Source organism: Pteronotus mesoamericanus, unplaced genomic scaffold (assembly GCF_021234165.1).
Source record: "Pteronotus mesoamericanus isolate MK-2021 breed Mesoamerican mustached bat unplaced genomic scaffold, CSHL_Meso_final scaffold_85, whole genome shotgun sequence".
Classification (NCBI taxonomy): domain Eukaryota; kingdom Metazoa; phylum Chordata; class Mammalia; order Chiroptera; family Mormoopidae; genus Pteronotus; species Pteronotus mesoamericanus.
Genome location: NW_026555329.1, coordinates 32,877,877 through 32,904,762, shown reverse-complemented (window position 1 = coordinate 32,904,762; position 26,886 = coordinate 32,877,877). Strand labels below are relative to the sequence as shown.

Sequence of the window (26,886 nt, the reverse complement as noted above, 5' to 3'; positions counted from 1 at the left end):
GAGAGCCACTGAAGTTTACTGAGGGCAAAGTAAAAAAATAAAAAACTGTATTTTTCCAAGATGATTTAAGTATATAGTATGCTAGAGAACTGAGGCTAGGGTAAAGGTTGATGTTAGGAAAGCTAGTGATGAGGTGATCCTCAATGGGAAACTTGGGAACATATAGCAAACAATCCTTTTTCTGATAAAAAAACAGCCACTGCATCTGTAATTTATGTAAGTGTAAGGGATAGAAGATTTCAAATGAGTAGATGATCTACAAGATGACTTTCAACAATGTCTCTACTTACCTTTACCTGTCTTTAATTATATATTGTTATGGGCTGAACTGTGTTACGGTTTGAATCCATATGTTGAAGTCCTAACCCCAGCACCTCAGAATGTGATGTTATTTAAAACAGGGTCACTACAGATGTAATTAGTTAAGATGAGATCATACTAAGTAGGGTGGACACCAACCCAAAAAGACTGGTAAACTTACTAAAAGAGGAAAAGTGGACACACACATGTACACAGGTAACACTCTATGTAAAGATGAAGTCAGAGATCAAGGTGATGCTACTATATGCCAATAATGCCAAAGACTTCCATCAAACCACCAGAAGCTAGATAAAAGGCTTGGAAGAGATTCTTTCTTACAACCTCCAGAAAAAAATGACTCTGCCAACATCTGGACCCTAAAATTTTAGAATTGTGATAAATATCTGTTATTTAAGGCATTCATTTTGTACTAGTTTGTTACAGCAGCCCCAGAGAGTTAATACATATATCAACACTAGAAAAGAAGAGACTAGGTCTTGGAGCTTGGATTTTGATGTTGTCTTGAGGCAGAGGGGAAAAAAATGGTATTAACTGAATTAGCTAAGTTTGAGAACTGAGAACTTTTCATAATGGTTGGTTCCTGGGTGTATTCTTAAAAACCTAAGAATTATAAAAAAGGAGTCTATCTTAAAAGTGAACCTTTGAAGTTCAGTCACTTCTTGGTTCTAAGGATTCCACGTGACGGTAACAGCTTTTTTATATATAGTCATAACTAGCATCTTAAGTGCGTCTGAGTTCAAAATTTTCATTCAATTTGAATCAGTTATTTCCCAGCCAAGAAAAATCACTCTTATCCATTATTTCCATGACTGCACAGGAAATTGCCAAATGTGAAGAGGTGTTGAAAAATATAAGACTAATACCAAATGATTTGGCAATGATTTTCATGATTAGAGTGCTTATGGTAAACAATTTCTACTTTTTTTCCCCATTTTTAAAACTATTCTTACATTTAGCTAGTCAAAGTCAAATGAAGAATAGACATTTCCTAAATTGAATGGATGAACAAAAGAATCCATCCTCCTTGAGGGAATAATACCACTGTGTTTTTTCTGACATTGCCATCCTGTTCTAATTAGCAAGTAAGAACATGTGTTTTTGTTTTTGTTTTTCATTTTCTTATAGACTTTCTCTCAAAGCACTTTATACTTATATTTCTAACATCATTAGCAAGTCACTTATTACTTTTCAATTGTCCTTCTAAATACTCATAAAATTCCCTACCAAAATTTCACCTCTAAGAAAAATCAGTCTACTATTAAGGTTTCATTTTCAGAGGATGTTATTTAAGATAATAACACTTTACCATTTGTTTGTTTGTTTGTTTACCTTCTCTATTTAGACTTGTTTACCTTCTCATTTAGACAAGAGAAATCTCCCTGAATAGCACTGTCATCCTGCTTTCTACTGCTCAGTACTGCCCTCAGAATGAAGCATTAATATTTTTCCAGGCACTCAAGGAAGGCTCTCTGCAACCTACACTTAGTCTTTCTCCAGCTTCCTCATCCACTAATCTGCTAAACAAAGTCTATGCTTCTAGTTTTCTATTCAACTCACAGTTTGCTAAATCCTCCACCCTCCTGGGCTTTTGCTTTCCATCAAGTTTATTACTGTTGGAGTACTTCCCATCCCTGTGGCCAGGATCCTATGTCAAACCTTTCCTCACACCTTACCTGTTTCCCTAGGCAGAAATGATCTCTCCTTCTGCTTTCGTAGAGCTATTGGTTCACATAGATACACACTGGCTTGTAAGAACACGTGTGTAAGTAGGTTTTCCAACACTTGAGGACAAGGGATATTTCCTATCAACTGGTTATCACTCACTATATCTGCATCTATGAAAGTAAACACAAATATATTGTTACAGTAGATCTAATGTGATCATAGTGACTTCAGGTCTCTTTGACTTCCTGAGTCATTGGTTCTCAGATTAACTGGTAAATAGTGTCACTTCTTTATTTGTGGCCTATCACATGTAATTCTTTATAATATTATCAAATTGCTTAAAACCATTACTTCTAGACCCTAATAATCCTCACTGTTTTTATATTAAATTGATAATTTCTTAATCTTTATCATTTTTATTTTGCCCTGACATGGCTTAAACAATTGTTTATTTTACAAAAACTATTCCATTTCTGCATTACCAACGGACCAGTCTTCTCACCCAGAGAAACTGACTTTCCCTTTAACATCATAAAACTGAAGGGATTCTTTAGAGCTACACCCTGTTTATACCTTTGAACTTCAGCTGAAAGGTCTGAGAAACATAAAAAATGAAAACACGGATGAAATATGAGTACAGATTTTATTTGAAAATATTTCATGTATATATTTTTTATGAATGAACATATACCTAATACTAAGGTAAACTGCCTCAAAATCTCAAAATTATATCTTAGGAAAATCTTAAGTAAAATATTACTGTATTATTTAGAAGTCTTGATTGATATCAATCAACATCACTTTATAGATCTACATACATACATATATAAAAAATACTCTCATGACAATAAATTACCTTTAGAAATTATCAGAGGAAATCTATACTGTAAAGTATGATTTGAAAATGTGTTAGTTGGCACATCATTTACTCTATTATAAAAATGTAAGACCAGGAATAGTAACATGGTGTACTTGATAAAAATAAATAGGAAAATAAGATACAAACTTATTAATGAAATAAATAAGCATTGTCACAATCTGTGAATAATACCTAATTAAGAGATTACTTACATTTTTCCGTAAATGTTTTATTTGTTTGCCCTATAGCAAAATGTTGTCATTTAAGTAATCTTGTAAAGCTCTGTTTCAATACATAACAGCTCTTCTAGTTTAATTACACAAAAAATATAAATCACAATGGCTTTTGAAGTGAAAATCAACTATACCTCTGATAGTATTTAATGTAATGAGAGTATGGTAATAAGGGCAGGCCATTTAATAAGTATAAATGCTCAGACTGTCTTAAGTATATTGCACTTATTAACAAAACTATTCGATGCTATTAGATAATTTCAGTTTGTATTGGTAACTAAGCAACATGGTTATATCCCATCTTTGTAATGTTCTTGATGGTCAAAGCTATGTCTTTATTAATTGCAGTGTCTGCAGTAACTAGCATATTGCCTTACATATAAAAAGTCCTCAGTAATTTGTGTACAGAACACTGATGTGAAAGGAAGTTGAGAAACCATTCATTAAGTTTATATAAATCAAAAATATAATTTTTATGCTTGTTTCTTCCATCAGAGAAAAATTTTTCAAGAGAAGTATAGCATTCAGCATTTACAGCCACTTTTGACTTTTATATTTATGTGGTTCATTACTTTTTTTTCCAGAAGAAGGAAAATATTTCTAATCTGTTGTGAAAACAGAGTTTTATCATTTTTGAAACTTTAACAATATAATATATATGTACATTAATCAATGTGTTCTTTTCTCTTTTAGAACAAAATGTGCTATGCAGAGGAAGTCAATCCACTTAAAATAATAGATGAGAGTAACAAACTCTGCTCCACATCATTAATTTTGATAAATATTCAAGAAGTCTTAAATTCTTTAGCTTAAAAAAGACATCTCTTACACTTAAGTAAAATAATTTTACCATCATTTTTCATTTACTATTCCCATGTATTATTTTATTTGTACATTAAAGAGGCTATTCTAAAATTTTATGGACTTATAAAAATAGCAGTATATTAATAATTTGTTGATCCATTACTTTGATCAATATCTATAATTTTACAATTAAGTGATATTATTTCTCAGTAGGAATAGGCATATTGAAGAAAAGGCTTATTTAGGGATTCATAAAATAATACAAATAAATTATAAATATAATATCAGCATTTATTATCTTCTGAATGTTATTTTTGATTAAAGAATAAAATACTAAATTGGAAGTTAGGAAAATTAGGTGTCATTCCTGTCTTGCTTTGTAACCAACCCTGGGCAAGTCATTCCCCTTAGGATTCCAGCCTCTTACTTAGGAAAAAAGGTTAAATAAGATGACCTCCAAAGACTATTCTAATTAAAATTAATAACAATTAATTATAATAGCAGCATTTAATATGTGCCAAGCCTATTTAATTCTCACAGCACTTTCTGTGATAGCTGCTATTCTTATCTTCACTATACATATAAAAAACTGAGTCCAGAGAGGCACTGAGTAACTTGCTCAAAGGTCACATGGCTTAATGGTGGCAGGGCTAGAGAATCGAACCAAGGTAGCATGGATCCATAATCTGTGCTCCTAACTGTTATAGTCTTCTGACCTTTTCATGAGCAATACTACACTTCTGCTTATGGCATTCATTGAAAATTTTGTTTTTTCCTCTTGGTTAGAGGGAAATAGAATAAGCTTCAGAGTCAATAATATTGTTTTTATCCCAATAATAGTGTGTTTTTATCCCAACTCTATCATTTACCTGTTCTGTGACCTTGGACTAGGTATTTAAAGCTCAGAATCTGTTTTCTCATCTGTGAAGTGAGAATACTCACATATATCACAGGACGTTGTTAAGACAGAAGATGCATGGTCTAGCATAGTTCCTGTCATACAACAGGAATTCAACCGATTTTGTTTCCTTCCCTCATATTTTAAGTTATAGAAGCTGTTGTCGAGACCTAGTATATGAAATCAAGATCATGTAGTAGGCATGTTAAGGATTCACGCTGCTAGTAGATAAAATGAGACATAAAATAAGACCAATCCATAAGTGTAATAAAACTAAAATGACAAAAAACACGTTCCTCTTACTAGAGTACTCCAGGTACTCTGTAAATAGTACTCCAAGGACTTAAAAGCTGTAGTTCCTGAAAATTTGTTCAGATTAATCTTTACATTAATGCCAGGGACATGCAAATAGTCACGATTATCTAGTAATAATGCAACAGTCTGTTAGAATCTCAGTTTTTTGTCTTCAACTTCATACACTAAGCCTTCTACAAGGAATCCTTAAACAACACATAATTTATTTTAATTTTCAAAAATAATTTTAGATTATAGAATTTAAATACCATTACTATATAAGGAATGAAATTATTAGGAGAATATAAGTAGTACCTTGCCCAATTTTTCTGTTATTGCAATTAATCTCCAAAATCAATCCCTCTCTCACTTCACAGTTCTGTTTTAAATATAAAAAAATTAAGGAAAAGAATTTTTGGTTTACATCTTCCTTTAAATTTTTGAGTGACAAATGCTTAAACAAATATGTAAAAAGATGGGCTTAATAAAAGATAAACTAACAGTAGGACTGATTTTAAGGAAGATTCAAGGATATGGTTTAATGAAGTAATTTTTTGTATTAAAATTCTGAATTTGGATAAGAACCACTTTTTTTGGTTCTTTTTTCTATTGAGTTCTAAATGCTTTGGTTGTTACTGAAAAGTTATTATTAAATATTCCTTTTTTAAAAAAATGTAGCTCATAAAAAATCCTTAGAAAGAAGAAAAAAACCTGTGTTCCTTTGCTAAGTTGATTGTATAAAACATGTGAATAAACCAAGTTTAAATGTCTCATCAAAAAAAGTTCTAAAGTACTTTTGTATAATCAACAGATTTTATTTCATGAAACACAGCTTTACTAGGTAAATTTTAGTATACAATATTCCATATACCTAAAGATTTACGTAAGATTTAGAAATAAAACAGTATGTTTGATTCAAAAACTAAAAACTATTGTATAAACAAATAAATAATATACTCTAGTATAAAAATTTAAACAAGAATTCTGGAATGTAAAGTTGATGTTAGGGGATTATCTGAATTCTATATATATGACATTTTAACATATTATAAAGTTAAAGAATTCAGACTAAATTAAAGTAACTAGAATTTATAGTGAATGAAAATATTACAGGTAAATTTAGTTTAATTTGTATATCTGTTAAAATTTACTTAAAGTTAAAACTCTCTCCACAAACTTTAATTACTTACAGTTAGGTATAACTGAAGTCACTGCAGAATTGTATCAACACAGTTATTCCAGATTTGTCACTTACTAGTGTGTAGGTATTTCTCAATGAAAAGAATGCTTGGAAGAAAAATTCAGTTATTTACTTAATATTTATGCGTGCATGAAAACAATTGTAAAGGTAGCAGGCTATTTTAAGCATAATTCTATAACTACTATAGGTGGATTACAATTGTATGTCACATTTATCAGTTTCATTTGAAATAGATTTTTTAAGTAAAATTATTAAAACATCAAATTAAACTCTAGTATTGTGAAAATGAACAAAATTATTACAATTTGTGGAATATTTCCAATCTTTAAAAGCACTTAAGTTGTGAAAGTCGGACACTTTCTAAGTTCTAAGGAACACAAATCAGACTGTGCCACAAAATTTAAAAGCCAAAGCACTTATGGATTGACATATACCTTAAATCGTTCTTCTTGTCGTTTCAATATTTTATAGTGCCAGGCACTGCAATCAGTAATTTAAAATGTCAAATATTTCACTGTTTCCAGTGATTGAAATTAGTATGTTCATAGGGCATATATGAGTAGATTAAATGTATTAATCTATTCAAATCAAAATCACAGAAATTAGCTATGTTTTATTTTTATTGAAATGTAGTCCTTTTCTGGAATTTTGGTACTTTTCTGCAGCACAGAAGCAATAAAATAAAACTATATATAAGTTAAAGATAGAAAGAATGCACCTATTATTGTTAGAAGATAAGGGAAGCATCACTATCTTTAGTAAAGAACACAGTTAGCAACTCCTCATGCTTATAGGGCTACCAAAATAAACCTCTGAATTTTCATAAACTCTCACAAAGTTTAGAACGTCAGTTATGAAAAGTTAGACATAGATGACTTGAAGCATATACAAACAGTTTTGCCTCATTTGGGAAAATACTAACTGAGTGGTAATTTTGGAAACAGTGATCAGTCAAGCAGAAATCACTAAAATATTCTGTTGGTGGCTTCCAAAACACAGCTTTGTAAAAGCTCTGAGTTCCTAGAACCTGCTACAGACTGGTCACAGACTGATTAAAAAAAGTCTCAGAAATCATCTAATGCAGACTTCCAGGCAGTTTAGAAAGCTTTAAAAATATGCTCAGGTCCTGGCTAGTGTGGCTCACTTGGTTGCCTCATCCTCCCATAAGCTGAAAGGCTGCAGATTCAATTCCCAGTCAGGGCACATACCTAGGTTACAGGTTTGGTCCCTGCTCATACAAGAAGCAACCAATCAATGTTTCACTCACATTGTTATTTTTCTTCCTCTCCCTCTCCTTCCCTCCCCCTCTCCTTAAAATCAAGGATTATGTACTCGGGTAAGAAAAAAATATTTAAAAAGATACTCAGACTTTGATTAAGAATTTCTAGGAGACACGAGGCAGATGGATGGCATTTACAATCTAATCTGGCTGCCCAAACCCTGGTTATCCTGGCAGTCCAGTTCCCATAGATCTATTAGTGAGAATTCAACAGTGCACCCCATCATGTATGGTAGAATTTCTTTTTTTTTTAAATCGTTTTTAAAATTATTATTCTATTATAGTTGTCCCAATTTTTCCCCCTTTCCCTCCTCTACCCATCCCACTCCTCTCTCCCCGAAACTCGCACAGTCAATTCCTACTCTGTAGTCCATGTCTGTGGCTCACTCATCCATGTTCTTTGTCTAGTCCTTCCCCTTCTTCCCACCATTATCCCCCTCACCTTTCCCATCTGGTCTCTTTCAGTCTGTTCCATGTTTCCATGTCTATGGTTCTATTTTGTTCCTTAGTTTGTTAGTTTATCTTGTTCATTAGATTCCCCTTATAGGTGAGATCATATGGTATTTGTCTTTCATCCACTGGCTTACTTCACTTAGCATATTTTAAAAAAACATTATTTACAAAAAAAGTAGAGTAACCATCAGCTTCAGACCTAGGAACCTCATCCCAGCAGATGAGGTTGGGATTAAATCTAAAATGTTTATATTCCTTTTATGGAATCCAGTTTACAACTATGAGCTCTACCAAGAACTACTCACAGTAGCTGAGTTTTAAATTTTTGCAAGAGTTCTAGAATTGGGAGCAGAGTCTTTCAAACTGTATAATAATGCCAGTGAATCAATTCTGTTAAAATCTTCAAGTATATAAAGATTAGTGTTTAGTATGCTGACCACTTCTACTTGCATTAACTTATTTCATCCTCTTATCCACTAGGAGGTAAGTTCTATTAATACCTCCATTTTAAAGTGGAGGAAATGAATACTAAGAAACTTAAATGTGTTCCAAGAGAAAGGAATTGCAAAAACAGTAGGAGAGGAAAAGATAGGAAAAACCACTAAAGTGAGAGAACTTTCTCTATTGACTTCTGTGGCCTTTTAGCCACCAGTTTTATGGTTTCTTTTATTTTCTAGTAGTGTTTGGAGTATACATTTAAAATTGGATCTATGTTTAAAGAAGCAAGTGATTGCCACTGGAAAGAACACAGAACCCCCAATCAAAACAATAGAGAGACATTATTGCTTTGGTAACATTTGAGTCAGTGGCTTAATCAAGCAGCGATTCAAAGCTGTAGCCTCCACACAATGTGTTTGTCACTTCCATGACATTTTTTTGTTTTTGCCAAACTAGATATAAATATATGTATATACAAAAACAATTGTCAGATATGTAAACATATTAAGACATGGTACCAATGGGATTAAACTTCTTATTTTGAAAGACTAAATTAACATATTTAAGAGATTAATATTTTCTGACTTGTAAACAATGCATTGTCTTTATATATGATCATGCATTTATAGGAACATATAAATATATGTCCTTTTAAAAATTAAATTAAATTGTATAAGGTGACATTGTAGAGGATATCCCAAGAAATTACCAGAAATTAAAAGCCTACACATACAATGTCCATCTTGCTTAAAGGTGCTTAAAGGACATAATTTTGTATTGTCTGTTAAACTTAAACAATAGTATTCATAAGAGTTGTTTAATAGATATCTAAAATGGGTTACTTTATTATAGTTTTAATTCATGAAGCAAAAATATATACAATATCTAGGGATTTAATATCTTGCACGTATTATAGAGACAGAACTTAAATAAATCATTATATTAGAATGATCTGTTGAGTTCTTACACTGGAATTACTAATGAATAACCTGCTGTGTTACACATCTCTCAGGCCTCACATTAATCTGCATCAGCAATCAGGACTAATAAGAAGGCTGGAACCACATCTATCTTCAGCAAGTCATTATCACTGCAGAGTTTATTATTTACAATTTAAACATTAAGAAAAAATAGTAAAGTGTTTTTAAATGAAAAGCAAATAAAAACACCAAAAACATTTCTTATTCACAGCATCAGTTAATTATCCTGGAAAGAAATGTTGATCCAAGAAACTTACTTCCAAAGACTTTACAATGTATTGACCTTTAAAAAAATAGAGAAGAAAAATAAGCATATTTAATATTAAATGATACTATCTTAAATACTTTCCAAAGTATAGAAACACTGACTATAATATTGATATTAACAGAAATAAAAGATAAAACAATCAGAGAAGACCTTATTTTTAAGGTCTTTTCTTATAATTTAAGAAATAAATAATGTGTTGCTGTGTTTAAGAAAACCATGTTATAACCCACAGCATAACAGAACACAGGACTAAATACACAGCACATCACTGTGGGCTTTGCCATGGGGTCCAACTCAACTAAAGAGATTACTCTTTAAATTAACAAGTAATACTTATTCCCTAGGTCCAATATTAAGGGAAGAAATCTAAGAAATTCCAATTTTGCCTGTTCGCCAAAATAGAAATTCCCGCATTTAAGTGTCCAACACTGTCTATAACCCTCAAGTTTAAATCTAGAGATGATTACAATGAGTATTAGAAAAAAAAATGTCTGAAGTCATGTCACTTATTTTGTAGATTCCTTCAGTATTGGAAATGTGACATTCAGGCTTGTTTAACTACTCAAACAGTTCAGAATAGCCAGAAGCTGCAATTTCTTCAGATTAGTAAAGAGTAACCCAAAGGACTCAAAAGTCAAAGTACGACTAAAGAGAGTCAAAGCACCATAACTATCTTATCAAGTTTGTTGACAATGCATCATGGGAGACATGACTCTTAGTTTCAAAATGATACTGTGCTAAGCTTTGCTCGCTTAACTAGGTGTCCTACGCAGGGCACACAGCAGAATTAGCTGCCAGCTCAGAACTAGAGTTTAAATCTTGGCTGCAATTATGTCGTCCCTCAAAAAGCTGTTTGTCTATCAAGGAAACGACTTGTTCTGTCAGAAAATAAAAATAAGCAAATAAAAATAAGTACCATCACTTTGATATTCTTTCCTAAGACTTCTCATTTTATTTTTAAGTTCAGGTTTTGAAAAATTAAGTGAAGCAAGAATCTAGCTTTTTAGTTAATTGTTAGAAAAGTTAAATGCATAAGCTAAGAGAAACTGGAAAGAACCTATGAAAGTCATCAAGTCATATCTTTCTGTCTCTGTCCAAAATGAGCATATGTCATCTATTTTGGCTTAAAACAATCTTAAAGAAATGGGGTCCTATCACTTACCACAAACTTAAAACAAGATGTAAGTACATGTCTCCACCATTACCATTTACTAGCTTACAAATATTGAAAAAGCCATCTAACCTCTTTGAGTTTTAGTTTTAACTTGTGAAAATGTATCTACTGACACCATCATTGTCTCCTGCATGTTTCTGATGTAACTAAATATGAATATGTGAATAAAAAAACTTGCAAACCATAAAATTTATGCAAATAAATCTATTAAGCTAGATCCCTTAATTAAATACTTACCTATTTCAAATTGAGCTCATTCTTTTTTTGTTCAAGACCTTGATTTGTATCATGATAGGTTAGCCTTGACAACATGCATGGCATATGAAATTAATGGACACATATTCAAAAAAAATACATTCTTAATCTGAGCACCTTGATCCCCACATGAAGAAATTTTATTTATAAAAACATCTTTCTGCTATTGTCATTTTAACTTTTGCTTCCTCTTCTCCCACCTAATAATACACACACACAAACACATACACTTTGTAAAACCAGGCACATTGTGTATTTGATTAAACAAGAAATCGTCTAATGTTATGTATTTACAAATAAAAAAAGACGTTTTTATGAATTCTATTTTAATCCAAATCAGCTCCAGCCTTTCAGCACTAGTTTTACCATTATAATAATTTCTAAATGCTGTTTGGCTTTTCCAAGGCATCCTAATTTGTGTTCAGTAACTAAAAGGTCTGTATGTAGGGGAGCAAGAGTGCTATGATTCAGAAATTAGGAAGATATATAAAGCTTGTAGACAAATGTTACAAAGTATTGAATCAAACTCTTACCAGAGTCAGATAGGCAGAAGGGGAAAGAGGAACACAGTCACAGTAAGTGACTTGGTCCAGAAAACCCTTTTGTTCCCAAGGGCCTTGTGATTTCCTCATCTGCCAAGAGACAACAGGGTGGTAGTTGGGATGGGAAATGCTCTGGTACGGGGCTCCTACTACACCACCCCCTTCATTGAGAGACACTTGGAGGCCCAGCCTAGGGAAATCCCCTTTACTTCCTCAGGAAGCAGCAGTAAGAACCAGTGAGAGCTCCAATGGCTAGATAAAGGAAGCAAACCAAAATAACACTGTAAAGACTCTGAAATTGAAATGCCATTGGAAATGCAGCTGACAAAAGTAGGTCATTATGCATATGCAAAACTTAAAAATAGTAACTTCCAGCTAAAGTAAAATATTGAAAGAGTATCTATAATCTAATAATATATTAGACAAAGTATCCAGGATACAATAGGAAATGATTCATCATACCAAGAGCCAAAAAAATCACAACTTGGAAGAAAAAATAGTCAACTGATGTCAGCATTGAGATGAATCATTTGTTCAAATGATCTGAGGAGGATTTTAAAACAGAGTCTCAAAATGCTTAAAGAATCCATTACAAATTATCTTGATACAAATAACAGTATGAAAAATATCAGCAAGAAGTTATTTGAAAGAACCAAATAGAAAGTATATAACTAAAAACACAATAACAGAAATAACAATTTCCCTGCATGGGCTCAGTTGTATAGTGGCAATAAGAAACAATAGAATTAGGAAACTTGAGGGCAGAAAATAGATTTCATGCAACTTGAACAATAGAGAAAAAATAAGCCAGAGTGAGGAGGCAGCAGGGGAAGAAGAATGTCAGTAACTTTGGGTCAAAAATAGGAGATCCAACATTCATATCATCAGAGTTCCAGAAAGAGAAGGAAGAGACAATTAGTATTTTAAAAAATGGCTGAAAACTACCAAAATTTGATGAGACAAAAGTCTACAAATCCAAGAAGCTGAGTGAATTTAAATCAAGGTAAACCCAAAGAAATCCAGGCCAAGAGATCATAATCAAATATTCTGGAACTAAGGGCAAAAGGAAAAACCCTGAAAAATAAATAACACATTACTGAAATGGAAGTTACAGTTCAGATATCTGACTTTCTTGTTGGAAACTGTGGAGACTAACAGGAGGTGACATACTACTTTTTAAATTGCTAAAAGAAAAAAAAAATGTCCACTACAAATTTTATATCTGATAAAGCTACCTTTCATAAAAGAAGAGAAAATTAAAACATCTGTGATTAAGAAAAACTACAAGAACTTATTAGTAGCTGACTTATTTTTAAAGACTGGCTAGAAAAGTTTCTCCAAAAAGAAAGGAAATGATAAAAGAAAGAAGCATAGAGTATCAGAAAGGAAAAAAGACAAACAAAATGAGTACAAATACAGGTATATATAATCTGCTACCTCTTTATCATGAATTTATAACTAATATTTGATTATTAAAACCACAAATTATAACATGTAACTCTACTTATGATATTTAAAAGTGGAGTCAGTTAAAACAGCTAAGGAAAACTGAAGTTCCCATACTTCACTAAAGACAGTGAAATGTTGATAAAAGTACATTGTTACAAGTCACATATATATCATAAAAACCAAAGAACCCCTTATGAAAACTATGCAAAGAAATCAACTTAAAAGCACTATCAATAAATTCAATCAAAATATTAAAAAAGTTCAAGTAGCCTTAGAAAGGCAATAAACAAGAAATAGAGAAATGAGTACTACAAAAATTTGAGTAGAAAACAAGTAATATAGTGTGAGTTAAGTGGTAAGATATCAAACAAAAAAAATACCATAGAGGGCTACTAGATAATAACATTTTTTCTACCAAGAAGATGTAATGACCCTAAAATGCATATGTACCAAGCAATGTAGCCTTGAAATACATAAAAAACAATAAAGCTGAAATGAGAAATAAAATCTATAACTATAACTCCCCAACTACACTCCCATCTCAGCAACCAATAGGGCTACTAGACAGTAAATCAGCAAGAATACAAAAGATATGGCAGAGGTAAACAACACAATTAGCAAGAGAGAGAAAGAGGGAGAGCGAGAGAAAGAGAGAGAGAGAGGGAGGGAGAGAGATACTCCATCCAAAAACTTCAGCAAATTTTAAAAGAATTGAAATCACACAATGTTCTTTAAAAATAATGTAATCAAACTAGAAATCAATGACAGAAAGAAAAGAGAAAGTGTCCAGATGTGTGGAAATTAAACAACAAACCTCTAAGTGATCCATGGATCAAAGGGGTCTATGAAAACAAAAACACAGCATTTCAAAATGTGGGTGATGCAGCTAATGCTGTACTGAGAGGGAAATTTATAGCACCAAATTAAGAAATGAGGAAAAGTTTCAAATCAATAACAAAGATTCAAGGGAAAAAGAAAGAGCAAAATAAATCACCAAAACAGAAAGAAGTAAATAATTAAGATAAGAAAAGAAACCAATACAGCTGAAATAAGAAAACAATAGGAAAAATCAATATTTTGTTCTTTGAAAAAATTCAATAAAATTGTTAGACCTCTTATGAAACAAAAATAACAGATAATCACTACACATACTGTAGCATTAAACAGATAGTATGGGGATGCAATTTTATGCTCATAAATTTGACAACTTAAAAGAAATGGACCAATTCTTTAAAAACTGTAAACTACCAAACTCAGTCAGATGAAACAGGCAAATTAAATAGCCCTATAACCATAAAGGAAATTGAATTAAAGATTTTTAAACATCTTAAAAAGAAATCTCCAGGTCAAGGTTGTTTCACTTCAGAATTCCACTAAACACTTAAAGAATTCACACTAATTTTAACCAATCTGTTCCAGAAAAGAGGGGAGAATACATTCAAATTTATTTTATGAAACTAATATAACAAAAACAAGACAAAATGAAAGCTACAGACCATTATTTCTCATAATAGATATAAAAATCTTAAAATTAACAAACTGAATCCAACAATCAAAAAAAATACACACTATGCCCAATTGAAAGTCATTTCAAGTATGAAAGGCTAGCTCAACATTAAAAAAAAATCAATGGATATAATATACCATTCCGGTGAGCTAAAAAAAGACAAAAGCATGATCACAGTAATGGATGTAGAAAAGCCTTTTACAAAGTCTATTGCTGCTTGATAATAAAAATCCTCAACAAGTTAGGACTAGAGTGGTATTATCTTGATAAAACACATTTATGTAATCAAAAGCTAGCATCACATTTAAGAATGAAAGAATGAAGAGTTACCCCTAAGATTAAGAACAGGACAAGGATGTCTGTTTCTGCCATTTTTAAAAATATAGTACTAGAAGTTTTGGCTGTTGGAGTAAGTAAAAAAAAAAAAAAAAAAAAAAAAAAAGAGGGAGGCAGATGTCATGTAAATTAGATAGGAAAAAAAATTGTCTTAACTTATGGGTGATATATTGTCTATGTAGAAAATCCCAACTAATGAACAAAAAAACTTAAGAACTAATGAATTCATTAAGGTTCCAGGATACAAGATCAACATGCAAAAAAACCCTGCATTTCTATTTATTAACAATAAACATGCAGAAACCCAAATTAAACATAATACAATTTTAATTGCTTCAAGTAAAATGAAATTCTTAAGTAAACACTTAAAATCATATACAGGGTATGTATACTGAAAAATTCCAAAATGTTGATAAAAATAAAAAAAAGAGAGAGAGAAATACACTGTGTAAATTAAAAAGCAACATTGTAAAGATGTCTATTTTCTCCAAATTCCTATCAAAATTTCTATCAAAACTCAAGCAATTTTAAAATGTATATTGAAAGACACAGGCTCTAGGATAGCTAAATTGATCTTGACAAATAGAGAGGAATCTGTTTCTCACTATTAAAATTGTATATAACTATAGCAATCAAGACAATGTTTTGGTGAAGGGATAAATAAATAGATCAATGATCAATGGACCAGGAGAGAGAACCCAGAAATAGATCTGCACAAGCATGCTCAACTGATTTTTTTACAAAGGTGAAAAAGTAAGTAAATGGAGGAAGAATAACCTTTTAACAAATGGTGCTGATGCAACTGGACAGACTTAGACAAACATAAATCAAACTTGATGTAAAATTTATATGAAAATTAACACAGAATGGATCATGGTTATAAATGTAAAATATAAAAGAAAAATTTTCTACAGTGAGATATCACTTCAACCTGTTAGAAAGGCTATTACCAAAAAGACAAGAGATAACAATTGTTGGTGAGGATGTGGAGAAAGGGAACATTTGTGTACTGCTGGTAGAATATAAATTGGTATAGACACTATGGAAAACAGTAGGGAAGTTGCTTTAAAAAATTAATAGAACTACTATATGATCCAGTAATCCCACTTTTAGGTATATATCCAAAGAAAACAAAGTCCCTATCTTGAAGAGCTATAGCTCCCAGATGTTCACTGCAGTATTATTTACAATAGCTAAGACATGAAAACAACCTGCGGGTCAGTCGGCTGATGGATAAAGAAAGTATGATACACACAGACACAAACACAGAGTGATATTATTCAGCCATAAGAAGAAAATTCTGCCTCTGGCTGGTGTGGCTCAGTGGACTGAGTGCCAACGGTTGCTGGTTCAATTCCCAGGCAACTATATAGGGTATATGCCTGGGTCACAGGACAGGTCCCTAGTAGGGGGCATGCCAGAGGCAACCACCCATTGATGGTTCTCTCCTTCTGTTTCTCTCTCCTCTCTCTAAAAACAAATAAATACAATCTTTAAAAAAAGACAAATTAAAAAAAGAAAAGTCTGCTGTTTGTTACAACATGGTTGAAACTTGAGGGTATTACTTTAAGTGAAATAAGTCAGACAGAGAAACACGAATACTGTATGATCTCACCCAGATGTGGAATTTAAAAGTAATAAAAATAAATTTTAAAAAGTCAAAGTTGTAGAAGCAGAAAGAAGAAACATGGTTGCCAGGGGCTAGGAGTGAGGGAAATAGATTTGGATAAAAAGTGCAAACTTTCAGTTATAAGATGAATAAGGTCTGAGGATCTAAAGTATAACATGGTAACTATAGGTGATAACACTGTATTCTATCATTGAAATTTACTGAGGCAGTAGAACTTAAATGTTATTACTACAGAAAAAAGATAAATATGTGAGGTGATGGATATGTTAATTAATTTACAATGTAATAAAATCTTCACCTCATACACTTTAAATATCTTATAATTGTATGTCATTATACCTCAATACAGTTGGGAAAAATAAGATTTCAGGAAAGTAAATGCAGTGTATTGACTATAATTTCATTCTGTATGACCAAATGAACTGTAAAATTTGAAGTCTCATCAGAAAGATATTTTGGGGTAAGGTCCTTAAGTTGCACACTCAGAATATAAACCTGGCTCTACCAGAAATTGCTTATCAAGCCACTATGTATCATGTTCATAACTGGTGATGCTGCTGACAGCAGAACTGGGTACTACTTTAGGAGAACATCATTCCTACTGTGTAAGATAGTTAGAAAACCTAAAATAAAACCAAAAGGAATGGGCTACAAAGATTACCATCACATGAAAATAGTCTTACTCGTTAGTGTAATACTCATGTATTCTAACAACAAAGCTCAAATATATATGACACATTATTCCCAACAGTCTATTTTATACACATTAGCTCATTTGATTTTTTCATGATAATCTTGTGCAGTTAGACAGGTTTAATTATTCCTAGTGCTTGCTTTGATACTTCAGGTGGACCTGACTAAATACTACAACAAACAATGAGGAATCCAGAAAGTGGCAGTGAAACAGAGTATAGGAATTCATGATATATGTGAGATCAGTCTGAATAATGGAGAGGTTTCAGATATAAAGTTATAGAAGTAACTTTTTAAAAAATAAGCTTAAATTTTAATATTTAAAATATTTAAAATAAATATCACTGTTTTCAAATTATTCTAAGACTCCTTCCAAGAAATGGTCTTATTGGCTATACATGGTTTGTGTGACTAGAGAAAATTAATGAAAAAAATTATATTAATGGTTTAAGTTATTCTGCTAAAATTATTCTATAATCTATTAACCTATAAAATCTTATTTTTTCCAGCTCTATTGAGGTATAACAAAAAAATTGTAAGATATTATAAAGTGTACGAGATCAAGATTATATTACATTGTGAATTAATTAACATACCCATTACCACATGTATTTACCTAGGAAAATATTTTATTGTTGACCCAAAGTATACTTTTAACATAATTCTCACAGATCTTAAGTTAGCAAGCTATAGGTTAATGGATTTTAACTGCATATGTTAATATACAATACATATAAAATATGTACTACCTCATATATATTTATAAATAGTATAAGACATATAATCAACAAAAAATAGTAAATAGTTATTCACCATTTCTTACTGGGTATTTGCTTTGGGAAATGTAAATATTACTGAGTACCTGTTCCTCTGTTTGGTACAGTCTAGATTATGAGATGTAAAATAAAGTATGATTGGAGTTTAGGGAGAGAAGCTTCCTCCAAATATTATTTTTTAAATATTTTTAAAATTCTTTTTAAGTTTTATGCTTTGCTCTTCATCCTCTTTAAAAATATGCTTCTTAATAAGTAACAACTAACACATTTAAAAAGTTAGATTTTTAGGTCTGGTCTGCAAAATGGGAGTTACACTGATCCTCTAAAGCAAAATTATAAAAGAAGTCCACTCAACTATTAAATCATCACAGATGTGTCATACTACCAACTGAAGAAAAATTGCATGATTCAGCTCCACAATAGGAAACATGAAAAATTGTAGCACTACTAGCCTCCAGCTTCAAACTACACAGCTGTCTTATGAAATGATGGCCTCCCAAGGACCTCTAATGGCAAGAGATTTAGATTCATTTTTAAAAGCATTTTTAGCTTGGGGACAAGATTCATTGCCATCCATTATCAAATAGCATCTATATCAAAATCAATAATGATGCTTCTGAACACTATTAAAATATTGACAATGAAGCCAAGTTCTTACATTTCAGCAAGTGCAGCAAATGAAAAATAAGAAAAAGAATGCCAAAACAGCTGCTTCAATGATGAGGTGAGGAATGCAATCAAGCACAAGATGGGCAGCCAAAAAACTTCAAGGGCAAACGAAATATAATTTGAACCAATGTAACATCAACATCAATTGGTTCAGAACATCAGCAGCAGACAAGCATCACTGGAGGGAACAATTAGTGACAGTGAGTTGATTTTGGAAAATGACTGTCTACAACAAAAATAGGAGATAAAAGATACAACAATAAAAAGCTCCCAGAGTAATAGGTTTAATCATTCTCATCAAAATAATAGTGCACGTGGGTTAGATATGTCATTTTTAGCCTCCCTCATCCTCATGGAAAATATCAGTAGTTGATAAGCCTAACAAATGCACAAGATTCTAATGTATGTCACAAAATATAGTTCATTACGCTGAATAGTGAGTGATTGAGACTAGAGATGTTTTTACAGATAATTAAGAAATCTTGGTAAAACAGATGGAGAAGACAGATGCTGCTCCTTCTCAGTTCTCAAATTTGGGGGGTCAAGCTCTCCCATGATTTCTGTCTCAGCCAGATGTGATGTAAATATGGAAAAGGCTTTGATTTAGTGGATGCTGCTCACGCTATTATAAAAGGTAAATGAGTAGTAAACTTTGGTGTAAGCATCTAGTCATAGGGCACAACAACAATAAGAAAAGATCATTTAGGAATAAACATGTTTTTTAATAGCAAAGACATATAACATTATGTAGCAGTCACTTATGTGTTTCCAAAAGCAACTTATTTAATCTTCTTAAAACTTCTCTGAGGTAGAATTGAGCCATTTTTTCAGATACGGATACTGAGATACTGGGGAGATAAGTGCATTGTCTAAAGTGACATAACTAGTAAGTGACTATTTTTTAATATTAAGAGCTCTTTTGTGACACAGGAAGAAATTTAAGGAATATCTTATTTTATTGTCTGGCAATGATTACATTGAAAGGGAAGAATAATTTCATATACATTTATTAAGGCTACACAGGGAATCCCGTCAAGGAGATAACATATTGACATTCATTTTTCTCTACATTCTCTAACCATTAAATTAATATTTCCTTCAATTAGAGGAAACAAAGGTCTTTATGTGTTTGATTACAATGTATATTATTCATGATGTTAACAAGTTATTTCAATAAGTATTTACTAAATGACTTTACTATCTGTAAAGTATGAATAGTTAAGGGAATATATAAAGGAATACTAATATAATCTGTTTTCTGTTTTTAAATTTGAGAACAAGCAAGTACTAACCATACTGGAAATTAGCTCCTTCAGCCATTAAACATTTATGCCTCAATTTATGAGGGTAATGCTGTAAAGTTATATTAAGCATTTTCATATTTTACAAAATAAAGTATTCTGAACACAAGTTAGGTAGGATGAAACCAGTGTGAAATGTGCACTGACACAATAGCTTTAAACAGCACCTGGATGAGGCCATAATTTGCACTCTCGAATGCTTCAGCTCTTCCAGCTCGTCCCTCAGTGCAGCACTGGGAAGCCTCAGGTGCTCCTGCATGGCTTTCATTAAACATCCCCACACTGCAGCATGATTCCAGCAGGTTTTCATTCTTTCCTTTCTCAAGGACGTTCCTACCCCTGTATCATTTAAATCCTTCAAAATGCTCCCTCCTTTTGACACCTTTTTTCCTTCTTTTATTTTATCTTATACTATCCTTCTGCTTTCCAATAATGATGCTGAGAATTTTGCTTTTTATAGTCATCACTAGCTAAAAGAACATTCTTTCTGGTCAGCAAAATGGGGAGTCACATTGCAGAAGGGCTACCCTTGTTCTTGTCCATTAGTTCTTGAGTTAAATACTAGGAATCACCATCAAGTTTGCTGCCCCATTGGATAGTCAAGGGTAGGAAAATGCTAACCACTATCATCCCCGTGACGTGAAATAATAGCTGAATTTCAAGTCTAGTTCTGATTTTCTAATATTGCTGTTTTGGATTTGTACTCAATATTAACTTGAATTCTTTCTCTTATTTAATCTTTTTCAAATCCATTACCACTTATTTCAATTGTCTTATCTGTCTCTAGGTAAGAAGTTGCCTCACTAAATGTATACATGGAAAGTAGAGTTCAGAAACTCAATTCAAGAGAGAAGGCTGCTGGGGACAGCATAGAGACAGTGCTTGGGTCTTGGGGAGCACGAGGGGTCACCATGGCTACTGAGCCAATGGCCTTGGAGCCCAAGGTGCAGTTGTTTGTAGATCATTATTTCACTTGCTGTTACAAAGCAGATGACAAGGGAAAAAACCCTGTGAGGATCACTGTATGCTACACTGGCTGGATCTCATGAAGTTCTTCAAAATGGAAAAACAATTAAAAGCATTTCCCATCAAATCAGCACTAACCATAGCAGATTTCAGAACAAGGTCCTTGAAAAATTTAAACAAGGGGCACAGTTTCTAACAGAAGTTGCACCTCTTTTATTCTCATGGTAAAGACTACTTTATTGATGGCAGTTAGTACAAGTCAATAAATATTGATCTGCAAAGCTGAATTCAGTTATTTATCAGTTTACTGGACCATAGAGAGCTGAATGAAATTGAACCAACTAATTGCTGAGAGGATAAACTGAAGTCAATCCTGCTTCTTAGGAAGTGAAGCCATAGCCAGCAGCATGTGCCATTCCACCAACTGTATAATATTGCTCAGATGGAGAATAACACACCATAATGAGCTATGTTAATGGAAGTGAATAAAAACATCCTCCATAAGCCATCTATTCTTCAAAATGAAGCAATCCACTGAAGACTCCATTGCTGTTGTCTTGCTCAAATTTGGAAAAAGTAAAAGCCTAACAGAAGGTTTATGAAGAAGTCATGGTAAAATGCACTAATGCCACAACAGCTACATCATGAAGATTAAGATGGAATAAAATGCAACATGGCATTCAATCAGTGCACTAAGGAAGAATCAACATAGGAAAAGAAATATATTTCATAGCCAGCCATCTACAGGGAGACAGGGTTTTCTTCCTTCCTTCTTACATAACAAACCTTGGTTTCCATTTTGTCTTCAACCTTCCAGATCTGCCCTGCTGTGTACTCACTCTCTTTCTAATAACTGGTAACAGAGAAATGTTTTTCTGAGTAAAAACAAACAAAACACTTTGAGGAAAATTTGGAAAAGTCATGTTTTAAATAGCAAAGTAAAAATAATTTATACATCATCCTATAATCTGTTAGTAAATACTACATTTTGACATACTTCTTTTTGAATGCAGGACATGGTTAATTGTCTTTGCTCAATCTTCCACCAGTTTGAAGTTTAAAGGGACAACAATTGGCCTTTCTTACCCAGTCTGCTTTTTGATGTGACACTACCAAAATCTTTATTTAGTCCCCCTCTTCTACCCTAACTCCTCTCCCTTCAAGTTGTAGGGGAGACACAGAGTGTGCAGTGTATCTTCTCTAGTCCTTATGCCACTGGGATAACCTTCCTCTCTAAAACCAAGTGGAACTGTAACACTATGACTTTTTAAATAAGGGACACAGACAAAGGTTTGAAAAATGCAAAGGTCTTTCCTAACATATGGAAGTATCATAATGCAGTGCTTATATTGTAGTTGCTAAGTCGCATTCTGTAGTTACAGGGTAACCAGCAAATTTTTTAGGAAGTTACTGTAATTTAAAGACACAAAGACCTTTGAGTACAACAAGAGCTTTCACATCATTTAAAGTTTAAAAAAAAAACCAACCCTGAATTTATGGTTTAGGATTGTATACTCATTTACACAAAATTTTAAATAAAAGGACTTTAAAAATTGTTATTTTTCCTTAAGGGCTATAGCACATGTATGAAACATTTATTTAATACAGAAAATAGGGAGGCTTCTATTTAATTTACTTAAGAAAATATGCTGCTTGAAAGTATTTGATGAATAACTGTATACCATTAATGGATTACTAATTTCAAATTATGGTAGTAAATAGTATTATAAGTTTTATGTAATTAATTTTAACACAGTTTATTTTTTGACAATACCGAACTACTCCTTTTTATAAAATTTCATAGTTCAGGTTATGCCACCCAACAATACTGAATTAGTGATGTCTTACAATTAAAATTGTTCACAAAATTCTGCCCATAAATTTCAAATTACCACTTTGGTGGAGTGTCTCTGAGAACTCAAGGCCATACATTAGACCCAAAATCAATGTTGCTTATCTGAGTTGATGTTAAAATTGGTTAAACTGTAATCTTTCTGCAGTTAATGTATCTGTCTCCACGCCCCTTTTTTTGTTTGTTTTCGTTTACCACCTGGATGTAAGATAGCCACTCCTTCTCCTTTGTGATCTTTATTCTCTACCTCAACATCTTTTCTCGTGATTTTCTAAAGGGAAGTTTATATTCTCATTTTACAATGAATTTCATGTCTTACATACCACTTTCTTCAGAACTCAGTGCATAGGCTATAAACTTTGCCGTGTGATAAAAGATGTGCTTATGTTTAAACTATGTATACCCTCTATTTAATACTTAGAGACATTTCCAGTTCTTTCATAGTTAAATATTGTCCTGCCAGGACTAAAGTACACCAAGCTTCAGGAAGATAGATTTAGAACTTTGATTTTCCTCTGTGCAGTGTTTATTTTTTTAATTTAATATTTATTGGAAGTGTTTATTTTTAATGTTATTTTATTATGGTAAGAATTCTTAACACGAGACCCACCCTCTTAAATTTTAAAGGGTACAATAATATAGTGTTGGTTTTTAATGCTGGCACATTGGACACTCAGTACTGGCTGTAGCAAGGTCAGTCTTTGTAAGTAGAACTTCACATCATTTACCCCATAGATAACCTCCATCCCTGCCAACAAGGACATTTTGTCCATAAGCCCATTGGGAAATGAGAGGATGACCAGGTAAATAAGCTTACTGGTATTCAAAGACCAGTTCATCCTATCCATATGATTATTAAAATCCTCCACTCATACAAAAAAATGAAAAAAAAGCCACACACACACATTAGAACTAATAAATACAGTAAAGTTTGAGGGTATAAAATCAATATAACCTAATAATAAACTATCATAAAGATATTTTTTTTAAAAATCCCAATTATAATTATATCAAAATGCATGAAATAATAAGAAATATAACTAAGGAGGTAAAAGAGCTATACACTTAAAACTACAAGATGTTGGTTAAAAAATTTAAAAAGACACAAATAAATGGAAAGATATTTCATGCTGATGGATTGGAAGAATTAATATTGTTAAAATGTCCATACTACCCAAAGCAATCCACAGATTTAACAAAACACCTATCGATATTCCAGTGGTATTTTTCACAGAAATAGAAAAACAATTCTAATATTTGCATAAAACCACAAAAAATTTTGAGGAGAAAAAGAAATTTTGAGAAAGAAGAACAAAACTAGAGCAATCACATTTCATGACTTCAAACTATATTACAAATACAAATCAATAGTAATTAAAAAAGTATGATATTGGCAAAATAAATGAAATAAAGAACCCAAGAGTAAAACCATTGATTTTATGAAAATTAATTTGTCAATTAATTTATGAAAAGAAGGCAAGAATATACAATGGGGAAAGGAGAGCCTCTTCAATAAATGGTGCTTGGAAAACTCAACAGACACATGCAAAATAAAAGTATATCTGTATCTTAGACTATACACAAAATCAACACAAAATAGATTAAAGACTTAAATTTAAGACCTGACAACTCCTAGGCAAAAAATAGAGAGGATAAACTCCTTACATGGGTCATGGCAATAACTGAATTTGACACAAATAGGACAGACAACAGAACCAAAAAATAAATAAAAATTTTAAAAGGACTACATCAAACTTAAAAGCTTCTGCACAGCAGAAGAAACCATCAACAAAATGAAAGGCAACCTATAGAATGGGAGAAAATATTTTCAAGCCATATATCTGATAAGGGGTTAATATTCAAAATATATTAAGAACTCACACACACAACTCAACAGCTAATTAGCAAACCAATTAAAAAGTGGGTAGAGAAACTGAATAAATATTTTCCTAAAGAAGACATACAAATGGCCAGCAGCTACATGAAAAAGTGTTCAATATCACTAATCAGCAGGGAAGTGCGAATCTAAACGACAATGAGGTAGCACCTCACACCTGTTAAAATGGCTATCATGAAAAAGACAAGAGATAACAAGCGTTGACAAGGATATGAAGAAATTGGAACCCTTATATACTTCTGATAAGAATGTAAAATGGTGCAGCTTCCATGCAGTGTATATTAATATGAGCTGCATAATGACCTACAGAGATGAGCAAATGTTTAATGACCTTGTTGTAAATATCTGTGATCAACCAGATTTGAGCTTAGGCAGGACTAGGTTTGAATTGTATCTTCTCATTACAATTCTATAGCCCTAACTAGTGTGGCTTAATTGGTTGAGCATTGTCCTGTGAAGCAAAAGGGTGCTGGTTCAATTCGCTGTCAGAGCATGTGCCTGGATTTCGTGTTTAGTCCCTGATCTGGGCACAGATGAGAGGCAACCAACCAGAGGCAACTGATCGATGTTACTTTCCCTCTATCACTCCCTCCCTTCCTCTCTCTCTAAAAATAAATGAATAAATTTTTTTAAATTACATTAACATTTTGGCTCCTCTTTCCTCCTTTTTAAAATGAAGATAATAGTGAAAATTAAATACAATAATCAGTGGGAAGATTTTGACAAAGTACCAAATGTTCAATACAAGTTTATTAACATAACTGTATAGTTATAACCTCCTTCTTTAATTACCAATATTTCTTTTGCAAATATGTTGTAAATGTGTTATCATCTTAGATGTAATGAACCTGTTCAGAAGTACATCTTTTTTAAAAAATATACTTTTAAGGTAGAAATAAAATTTTTCATAATTCTTGACTCTTCCCTCATATTTGTTCTTACTTGATAAGTACAGTTCAAATGTTTCATCATGACAGCATCGACGCCAGTCATGATATTGCTGGGGAATAAGGAGATGCAGTATTTCTTTCAGTCCATCCTCTGGGACAATCTAACAGCTTTTGGCAAGCTGAGGAGAAATAATTCTCACTCTGTCCCTAAACCTTAAATCTAAATCTTACCTTTATACATTCAACCATAAATTATTTATCTAGACAGATATCTCACTGTCTCTCACATTCATTTTATGATCAATGTTTTACTTTAAAAAATGGCAGAAATTTCTGTGAATTATAATCTAGTGAGAATTCTATTATAGCTCAAGTTCACCATAGAGAAGAATGGAGTTAAAAGCAGGTTTTTTAAAACAGTATTGTATTTTTCTCCCTATTCTCCTTAGGAAGTATGTTACGATGAATTTTTCCAATTTAATTCTCATTATTAAAATCTCATAATATTAATCTCACTATATCATAACATTCTGGGGACATGTCAGACATACAATACCAACATGGGTTTATACATTTATGATCTGAGGCTGGATTCCTTGGGACTTGAATCACAGCTCTGTTTCTTGACAGCTGAGTGACCTGAGACAGCTTATTTAAAATACTGGTGCCTCAGTGTCCTATCTGCAGGAGGACAATTATAATAGTGCCTATCCAACTGATTTGTGTAAGGGTTAAAGAAGTTATACACTAACCCTTGATTCTTACCTCTTCACAATTCTGAATCTTTGAAGGATATATCTACACTTCTTAAAATTAATTTTTAAAAAGTGTCATACATGTCAAGAAATCTGGAAAAACTCTCATTTGTTATCCCTCTCTAGCAATTATATAAAATATTTTAAAATTGTCTCCAAAAGACCTGAGAAAAGATCAGATTTTTTAATGACAAAGAATTGAAATGAGATTTTTTACTAAACATATTTGTTTTTCTACCCTTATATTCTAAAGCAGCTACTGAAAAGCAAAAGTGAGAATACAACTTGGCAAGATCAGGACCATAAGTAGCCATTCCTCTTTGCCTCATAAAAACGTTCCATAAATCCAACTGTCTCCATTTTGATCTGCGAATGGACTGTGAAAGTGTTTGCCTTATTGTTTCCCAACAAAGAACGTTAATGATACTTCCTTTTCCTCTCTTTTAATTTACATTGCATAAGTAATCATAAGTTGTTTTCTTTGTATTTATTTCTAGATTT

At 32.2% G+C, this 26,886-nt stretch overlaps 1 protein-coding gene and 1 pseudogene across 1 annotated transcript in view; one reads left to right on the top strand and one right to left on the bottom strand.

Annotated features, from left to right (window-relative positions):
• The window catches only part of MAGI2 (membrane associated guanylate kinase, WW and PDZ domain containing 2), a 1,404,484-nt gene that overhangs the window by 1,297,364 nt on the left and 80,234 nt on the right, over positions 1 to 26,886 (bottom strand). The window lies entirely within an intron of this gene.
• On the top strand, positions 20,937 to 21,639 carry LOC129062799 (protein Abitram-like; annotated as a pseudogene).